Genomic DNA, 10,713 nt, shown 5'->3' on the forward strand with positions numbered 1-10,713 from the left:
TGTTATTTAAAAACTGGTTTTGATAAGTGTGTTTTTTTAAAGTTTAAAACCATTTCTAAAATTCTTTAATCTATTATTTTTAAGTAGAATATCATAATACTTTTAAATACAGAAATAAATACAAGATTCCCAATGCCAAATCCATAAATCAATATGCCTTAATACACCTAATCATTTTTCCATGTAGATAATTTATATTTATATCATAAGTGCGATTTAAAAAAGAATACAAATTCGAGTAGTGGCTCATACATAATGCCTTTGTTGTATTGTCTCACATTTCCTTTTCCCACATCCTCGATGACGGGGCACTTGTCCTCAAGGACTACACATGTTAGCCCCGCGCAACTTGAACTCTTGATTAGCTCTTTGCATTTTTTATCGCTGCGATCAGCCATCATCAAGTGTCGTAGCAGCCCTCCGCTCAATCGAGCATCGAGCATCGAGTGGCGGGTATCTATATCCATTCTATCCTCCCGTTGTCCATATCTGTAAGCGATATCTCCCAATAAAAAACTCCCATGAGCACACACACTCGAAACGTGGCAGCGCGTGTCGCTACTTAATTGTTAAACATTTTGTAACATTTCGCCGAGATTAGCATCGCAAAAAGCAAAAAGCGAAGAGGGAAGTTTAAACGAAAGAGGGTCCCGGGGTGTGTGGTCTTTGCAAGTCAAACAGGTCCTCACAATGGCAGTGGAAGTGGAAATGAAAATGAAAATGGGACTGCGAATGGAACTGCGAGCTCCGATGCAGATCCAAATCCTCCGCCGCGGGTAGTTTGTTTGTTGCTGTTGCGATTGTGATGCGCGGATAATCTCCGGCGAGGCACGTGAGCTCTGTTTGTTTATTTGTTTGCCGGCCAGCCAGTCCGCTCCTCTCCGCACTCCTCGATCTCCCGACTTTTACGGTCCCCACGAAATGGGAAGGTGTAATATGTTAAAGGCAACAACGGGCAACAAGGAGCGCGTGCTTCGGACACGCGGCACAGATTTTTCACATGGATAAGCTTTTTGCTCTTGCACAATTTCCCATTTCTTGTTTCCAATTCGCGGGTCAAAACTTTGCGGCACACTGAAGTTGGCTAAAATCAAAGCGGGGGTACCATCAATGAACACTGGTTCTGGTCTGGTTGAGTCACAGAAAAATAATAACAATTTTTATTTCACTCACATAGAAGTTAAACTCTATTGAGTGGGTATATTGGGATTGATTTTAAATTTACTTTCGGAAAAATACAAGCTACAAATTTAAAGTCGTTCAAACCTATTTTTTTACATGTTTATTTATTTTAATTGCAATTCACGTTTATGAAATCGTCATCAAACTGCGCTAACTGATCAAATTATCGAACTGATTAATTTTATTCAATTAATACTGGAATTTTTACCGAAATTTAAGGAGTAACGATCAAAAGATGATCTCAAATTGGTTGTGAAAGATATATATTTATGAAACATTACATTCTCAGTTTTTATTCTTAAATGTATTATTTAAATAGACAAAGTTTTACTAGTACTTTTCGGATCAAAACGGATATTTCAAAAATACATACATTTTTTTTTTTTTATGTACGCCGATGACGTCAAAATTTGTTTCTCCTATTCCGATTGGTACCTTCATTCTCACCTTCAATTTGACCTTAACGAATTTCATAAGTGGTGTGTCAGTAATCTCCTTTTCCTAAACCATGCAAAGTGCAAGCTTATGACTTTCCACCGTTCCTCCCCACATCTTGTCTCCTACAGCCTTGGCAATCACAACCTAGACCGCATTACCACCTCAAACGACCTTGGAGTCCTTTTTGACCATAAACTATGCTTCAATAGCCATATTACTGCAACGGCAAACAAAGCCAAGGGTGTGTTAGCTTTCATAAAGCGATGGTCCAAAGAATTTAACGACCCGTACACTACCAAAACACTGTATGTAGCTTTAGTACGTCCTATTCTGGAATACTGTTCCTGTGTGTGGAGCCCGCAATATAAGGAGCCCCAGAACATTATCGAATCGGTACAAAAGCAGTTTCTGATCTTTGCACTGCGTAATCTTGGATGGGATTCTGGCAGACTACTTCCATCTTATCGAGCCAGACTTAAATTAATCGACTTGCCGTCTTTACAACACCGTAGAGTTTGCAATGCCATAATGTTTGTCCATAAGCTTCTTTTGGGTCTCGTTGATTCTGAATCACTCCTTTCCTATATACAATTAAACGTCCCATCTAGATTTACTCGTTCATTCCGTCCTTTGCGCTTACCTTTGTGTAGGTCTAATTATGCCCAACATGAACCTTTTCGCGCACTATGTAACAACTACAATAGCCTATACAACATTTTATCTTTTGAATTACCTATCAGCACTCTTCCGTCTAATATTTTAAGTCACCTCGAATCGTTAGAATTGTAATAAGTTAGTGTATCCCTAGTCAAGCATATGTTAGCAGATAATTGTTAACCAACTAAATAAATACATTTTTAATGATTTGTTGAATGTTATTTATCTAATGTATCCATTCCTGCAAACACAAATTAATAATCAAATAAAAAGAGTACTTTTCTGTTAAAAGAAATTACTGTTCTCTAAAAGTTATTAAACTATACCGTTCTTAAACTAGTTTTAAAGGAAAATAGGTTCCCAAAGTGCTTCCACTGTAATTCTCAATTTTCGGTTGGTTGTTGGTCCTCATTCCGTTCGCATGGGTGTGTATGTGGCCACTATTGCTTCGCTGCCATTTTGGCCAGCGTACTTTTTTGCTTCTAATATTTTTGGGGACTGCTGCCACTTTTTGCGCAGCCATTTTGTTGGATCCCCCTGGAACTTTCGCCATTCGCCACCCACCGCCCCCATCCTCACCCGTTGGCACTCGACTCGGATCGAGTCGCTAGCATTTTTCGCTGGCATCGCATTTTTTGCCCTGCTCCTTTTTTGCCACTATCCTGGTGCTGCCAAAAACCATATCCTGTGCGCTATTTGCTTTCCTCGATTTCTATTTGCGCCCCAGGCGGTCGTTCGCTGGTGTGTGTGTGTGTTAGCCAGTAGTGAGCGTGTGTGCTAGAGTATTTCTAAGTATGCCGAGCATGTAGCTTTTGGTATTTATGACTATTGTCGGAAAGCAAATATTTGTCTGCAGCGCATAAAAACAACAGTTAAACGAACGGGCTACGTACACGGAATATGTATGAGATGGAGCCTGTGTGTTGGCCATGTATTCGTATTTCTTCTGGCCATTTCGCCATTGCTTTCTTTTGCACTGGGAATAATAAAAGCAACTCCAACAACCACAACAAGTGGCAACAACGGCCAACGGAGGAAAACTACTACTGCCGAATGTGACGTCGTTGGTTCGGTATTTTTGCCTTCTTTTTTTATTGTTTATTCACTCTTGGTCAGTATTTTTATGGTTGAGCATTTTAATGCTGACCTCAAGCTGGCTTGGCTTCTATAAACGCCGGCTAGCCATTGGACATACATATTTGTAGCGCACCCAGATTGGTCGGCTATAGGATTTTATAGGACTTTCAAGAAAACGTTTTGAGACCTTTCCACTTTTGAAAATAAAAAATAAATTAAATAATAATAATTAATAAATCCTCAAATTTAAGATTTTGGTTGAGATTAACATTCTTTGGCGATGGGGGTTTATTTTATAAAAAAGTTGTATAATTGAAACAAAACCTTACCAAAAAAATATAAAAATAAAGCATATATTCAATTATTTGGAGATGGGTTTTCTTACTAGATAAAATAAATTATAAAGATTTTGTAATATTTACAATTAAGAAATACAATAATAAGAATTACAATAATTACTACTTTCTAAAATGTGAATTTAAGGGCATAATTTAGTCAATGTTTAATTATTTGAATGCAGTTGTTTGCCATAAATTGCAAAATCAAAAATCAATTTTATTTAGATTGATTTGAATCATATTATTCTAGATTAACTGTCAAGTGATTTGCAGTTTTCCCGCGCCCGAGTCCTATCTTTCATCGGAAGACCTCTTGCCACCCGGGGTCATAGCGCTTGTTTTCAGAGTCCCCTTCCCCGTCCTCTCCCTGCTCATTGATTGCACACTAAACAAACCTCGAAATCGTTCCCATGGGCCGAATCACACACATTTCGGGGACAGATTGAAATGACAACTTTTAGTATCGGAGACTGGCCATGAAGTACGGTTAACGGCTGGGCGGGCGGACACAGATGCGATCCGAATCCGCATGAAGGCAATTTGTGTAAATATTGAAACGTTTGTGCTGAGAACGAGTCGCAATCAGAGATTGTGCGGCTGATTGGAGTTGCCAAACTGAAGGCCGAAATAGGGGGAGGTATTTGGGGGAGGTTAGGGCTGTGAAACTTTCAAAGGCCCGTGTCCTATTTGCCTGTTTTCCCATTAATCCCGAAGCGATATAAACTATTTGCCCAGACTGAATGGCATCGGAGTAGATTTTCCCACCCAGATGGCCGATAACTTAGTTCGCTGTCAATGGCTAATAAGCAAAATTCACACCAATTGCGGGAGAGATCTAATGACTGACCACTGACCCAAGAAATGCGCAAAATTCAAATATTTTTCAAATTAAACTTAAAATACTTTGCCAGCCCAATTTGTTGTTCTCCGCTTTTTGGCATAAACGCTTTTTACACTTGACTTCAAATCGCTCAAAGGACGCGTTTTATGCGTTTGCGTTTTGGCCAGAACCGAGATAAAAAAAAATAGAAAGAGGGAGAGAGCAGCCAAAGGGAAGACAAGGATGAAGATCCAAAGAGTGGGTGGCAAATGGATGGCTGGGGGGCATTTGTCGGGTTACGCATCAAAGCGCCCGTATGAAAAATGGCCAAAGCGCGATACGCCAAATTGAAAGCAAGAAAAAAATGGCTGAAATGTTGCTTTTTCAAACGGCCAACTGGATGGCTGGCTGGTTGGCCATGCTGATGCTGCTCTCGTATTTTGTGGGGATTGGGGGCAGAGGAGCTGGCGATGGTGGTGATGATGATGATGGTGACGATGATGCCAAGCCTGCAACTGATGATGGCGCCCTGCCAATGATGAATGCGCCCAAAGCCCGTTCGCGCTCACATTCCGCGTTCTCAACGCAAATGAAATTGGAAAATGTTCTGGCAAGCAAAAAGAAAATTCTACCCAACGTGGGGAAAGGGGAGTTGGTGGAAGGGGAAAGGGCAGCGCGGCTGGATCGGCGACTAGCAAAATGAAAAATAGTCAAGCAGAAGCAGCACGCAAACAATTTGCGTGGCCATCGATACTGCGTGGCACAGTGCTCTTTGGTATGGGGAGCATATTTTTTAAGAAATAAATAAATAAATTTCAAAGGTTTCAACATCATAAGTTAAACATTTACCAAGTTATCTCAAAAAAGAGTCTTAAAAAAAACTTTAAATTAATTAGGTGAAGATATTAAAACCAAATGGAGAGAAGTTGATCGAACACTTTTTTGAAAATTTAGTTCGTTAGAAAATCGAATTCTAAGAATATATATTTCTTGTTAGTTAGAATTTCGTTATAAAAAAACTTTATGGCCCCTAAGAAAAAAAATTCCCGAATACCATATGTTCTTAAAATATTGGTTTAAAAAATGTATACTCCTGTTTCAATATTTCTTTACGGCGAAAACTGTAATCTGCGAATGCTATAAAAATATAATAGGTATATTTTTGAAATATTCTATTATGGAATACTATTATCGTTCAGAACAGTTGTGATGGTATAAGGAAAAATGAATAAATAAATATTTACTTTAATTTAAATGGAAATAGAGATTTAAAATATTAACTTTCCGAATCACGGTGCCCGACAACTGCTTTTGACGCTGGCCATTTGGAAATATAAGTTTTATGGCTTATGCTGGGCGGCCCTAAACACGCGTATGAAAAGCCACCCCCAGGCCCGCCCCCCCGACCTTTGGCCGCCCCCAACACTCCAACACCCCCAACTCTCGAAATCTCAAAATCTCCGGCGTAGCCAGTCACTGGCAGCTGAGCAATTTATTGCCGCTCCAGCGCACGCCAAATGAATATTGGTTTCGGTTTCGGCCAACTGGGGGGTTCTATTTGATTTTGGCTTTAGCGTATTGCCAATATTTGTATTTGTCTTTGGCGTTTGTCGTTGCCCAAAACTTCAAAGTATCATTTTCATTTTGACACACAAAAGGGGGGATTTGGCGAGCGGGGAAAGGACGATGGCCCACAGGCGCTTAAATATTTGGGGAGCAGGCTAGTCTTTGGCCACAGATTGGAGTTCACAGAATTCAAAAATTTTCACACCATCGCACAACTGTTTGTTTTTGCGCTGCAATTGGAATGCACGAATTCAGATCGAATTGTGATTGCCGTTTGCAGAGTGACGGCTTGACTCATCCTTCCCAGCCTCATTAAAGTCCGGCCAGGGTTTAGTATAAACATCTTGTCCGAAGAGCAGGGCTTCGAACTCGTTTGATTTCAGATTATAAACAAAAGCCTGGAACCAAAATCCAAAGACAAATAAACCACAACAGCCAATAATAAACAGAGAATCAGTGGGAGTCATCATGGATGGCCATTCGATTCGCATGAGGATTGGGACTTGAGAGGTTCGGGACTCAAGAGGTGGGGCAATAACAAACAGCACTAAAATTGACATTGTACAAACAGGGAATATTATTCGGAAAGACAGACGATATTCAAAACTAAATTGAGCACATGCTGCGCCACTTCAGAGTCCCAGCCTCCACTCGACGTGTTCGTCTAAGGTCCATTTTTGGACCATTCTCGTTTGGAAGGTCCCATTCCACTGCGTGTCCTTCAGGTCCTGGTTGTGCATGTCCTGGTTATGAGTGAGGCGAGACAGCATGTCTGTCAGAGTCGGAACCCGAACTCGATTGGTGGCTGGAGGAGATGGAGATGGACACGGAAGGAGGCTGTTGACACAGATCCGCACACCAGGCATAAAATTATTGGGCTGAGCTGCACTTAAAAAAATATAGCTCAGACAGAAATATTTTAAATCGCATTCATATAACTTAAGAAATTGTATTTTATATATATTGGGAAAGACAATGCAAACAAAATGTTGAAAATGTTAAAAAGCCTTTTAGTTTAATTCAACTTTTGAAATTTAACAAGAAAATAAAATATTTTTATAGTGGCTAAGGGCATTTATAAAAATTGTAGCTCTAAAAGTGCAAATAAAATAGATATTAATAAGTAGCAGTAACTTAAATATTTTTATTAGCAGTGTTTTTGAGCTACAGCGAGTGGAGAGCGAAATCTAAACATCTGCAAAATTACGCGCATAAATCCTTTAACACTTTTCCTTCGGCCTGGACACTAGACAACCCATTGTTGGGGTTGCATTTGCCACGCGGGGCACCATCAAATTAGCCCACTTCAGGGTCGATCCTGCTGCGTGCCCTCTGCTCTCTCTCTTTTCGCTCGGGACTCAGAACTCATTTCTCATAGCGGGTGCAGTGCAGCATATCTCATTGCTGCATTGTTTACACACTTCATACTTGCTGGGGTGGGGAACTGAGAGGGCACACACAAAAAAATTATTTATGGTGAAGAAATAGATTTTTGTAAGCAGAAGAGCTCTTAAATATTTCTAGGTAGTTTTTATGAAACACCAAAAAATAGAATTATATTGTTATATATCAATTTATATTTTTATTTAAATTTCTGATTTATCATTTCTAAAAATATTTAATCCTTTTAAAATCTTAATCGAATTTCAAGAAAGTGTCTGTTTGAGAAAAAAAGTGTTTTATAATGGGAAACTATGATTTCATGATAGTTTCTCTCAGTGCAGAAGACGCGTGTAGTGTTGACAGTTTACGAAGTTCTTGCAGTGTTGCTCCAGCAGCTGCAGCGGTGTCCTTCTCGTGCCTGGATGCCTATGAATATATCTAGGGAGCAGACCGGCTCCTACTACTAAACCTCCTGACTGCCGACCCCTGCCAAAACAAACAATGACACCACCCGCCCCATCTGGGCAATTTCCCCTTGACTGGCCGCCAATAGTCGAGCTGTTGAGTTAGAGTAAATGTTTCCATCTAATGACCCCTATCCCTATTCCTGCTGCGGGCTCCGGAGATCCTGAGGCATATTTTCAAGCCGTCTTGTGCGGTTTCTTCGACTGGGTTTCTTTCTTACCGCCCGGCACTTACCACTTACCACTTTCCAATGCCAATGTCTGTGTTGGCCGCCCTTCGTGCCTCTCTAGCGCTTATCATGCTCAAATGGTAATTGAAGGGCCATAGAAAAACTATTTATCCTGAGGCTGCCGAGCGTGCTCTCGTCGTTGTTGTTGTGGTTATTCAATATTACTCAGTCGTTGTCCATTGATAAAGGGCAAAAGGTAAGGAGAGAGGAGGGGAGAGCTGAGCAGGACAGACACAATGGATGCATTGAACCCAAAGCCGAATCAGAATCTGAATGCCAACCCAAAAAATAAATAGAAGCAAACCCGAGCACTACCCTTTGCCATTTGTTTTCATTTTTGGTTTCCTTCGATGTTTTATTAAATTTGTTTCCAGTGCCCCGGCATTATCCTCCCCGTTCGACGAGTTATATGACAATTTCCACTTTTTGCCATTGTCGATTTGATTTTATTACCTCGCTCTCGGTTTTGTCTGTCCACTTCGAACTTATCGAGTGTATAATGTTGTCATCATTATGCCGATTAGTGGATGGGTTTACGGTTTTCTGCTTTGGGTTTTTGCGAGCACTCGCCGCTTGCCAGTTGTCAAGGCTAATTGAATTTTCGCTTTGCTGCGTTTTACTGTTGCTATCTTGCGGATACGGCCGAACTACTCGTACCTCTATCTATCTTTATGGCGGCCAGTAAACCATAATTTCGCCACAGCAGTGGCCAGGATACTATGAGCGATGGGCGGACGGGACCCTAGCCATTAACGTTATCTCGCTGATCCCCCGTCCAATGGGTTTTACGGCAAAGGATTAATTATGCACACGCCTCCGAATTGTAGTCGATTGCCGTCATAAAGCCAGTCATTCGGAGGTGGACTTTGAGCGACTGCCGTGAAATAGCCGTAAATGTTTTATTTGGCTGGATGGTGGATGGGGTTTTAGTCTCTGGCATTTAGCTTTGCATAGGAAATTAATAAAAGAAATATTCTTCCTTCGTGAATCTGCCTCTCGAATACCATAAAACCAATTATATTAATTATTGTAATCAATTAAGTTTGTAGAGATATGTATTTATTAGAGATTATAGTGAGACGCAGCCTTTCTGTTGTCGATCTTCATGTGAATAACTGTTAAAGGTTTTATTTTAAAAATCACACTTTAACAGTTATTTTCTGATTTGTAAAGTAAAACTCAAAGAAGACCTGTTATTTTTTGAGTTTTATAATAAAAGTTGACAAATAACAGTTATTCGTCGTGATCAAAAATAAAATCAAACTTGATTTTTGGCGATTTTGTGGGTAAAATAAATTTTAAAAAATATAGTTATAAAATATGCGCGGTTGCCTTTTTAAATAAATTTGTAGTAAGTTATATAAAACATGGTTAGCATGTTTTTTTAATTATTTCATTTTTTCAAAAATGTCAAGGGAATAACTGTTATTCATAAAAATCAACCAATAACAGTTTTTTTTTGAGTTTTATTATAAAAATCAAAATATAAAAATCATTACGGATTTGTAGACTACAATGGCTAATCAAAATAGTGGTGTATTTAAAAAAATTTTATGACGTGATTTTTTTGTAAGAAAAATTAACAATAACAGTTATTTTCGGTCCCTGTTTTTGTGATTTACATTCAGATCTCGAAAATTGCCTTCCTAAACTTCTAATAATTGCTTTAAATTCTGCGCACACTTGGCACCGACTTTGTTTTGTGGATGCGGATCGGAAAACACATTCCCATCAGGTCGGGGCGGATTGGGGAAATATTCGTGCAGCAGATACTTTTTCGCTGCTTTGTTATAATTCCGCAGCAAGTGCGCACATTGCTCCTGGCTCGGCGGTGCTTCTTTCCTTTGTGCCAGTCGAATTCGGTAAATAAAGTTTTCAAAGTTGCACAAACTGCCGGCAACAGCAATCCGCAGCGAGGTGAAGTGAACCGGAGCATCGGAAAAGCGGAAAAACAAGGCGAAAAAGAAGCTGGCGATGCCAATTCCTTGTACAAGTGCCGCTCGATGCCAACAAGTTTTGCGAAAATTCTCCCACTTGGCCAACTGGCAACGGGCTCCTTTCCAGGTATCCTAAGCCAGCGAAAACATATCCAAGGAAGGGACGACTCTTCGGCCCAGAACTTCCACGGCTGGCAGCCCGCTGAGCCAAAGCCTAGTCTTAAGCCGAGGACCAAACATGAAGTTACCAGGAGGTGGCCAAAAAACGGAGGATGAAAGGGGGGACCAAGAAATCCAGCTTCGACTCCAGAAACTTTTATGCACAGCACCATGTTTGGTTTGTCTTTCCAGCTTCCGCTTTTCTCCTTACCGCTTTGCTTTCTCCTTTCTTCCTTTCCCCTGTGGATGTATGGGTGTGCGGGTGTGTGAGTGTGGGCGTGTTTGTGTGGGCGGATAGTTGGCTTTGGCCTTTTTGGGGCGACGGAAATGGGGTTTCGGCCTGGTGGCCTGTCAGTTGTCGGTTGGCTTTTGAAGCTAATACAGGGTGACATTCTCACTATCTCATAAAATAAGAATGGATGCTAAAAATATTATATTATGAATTTTAATGTAGTAATTATG

This window comes from Drosophila takahashii, chromosome 3L (assembly GCF_030179915.1).
Source record: "Drosophila takahashii strain IR98-3 E-12201 chromosome 3L, DtakHiC1v2, whole genome shotgun sequence".
Classification (NCBI taxonomy): Eukaryota; Metazoa; Arthropoda; class Insecta; order Diptera; family Drosophilidae; genus Drosophila; species Drosophila takahashii.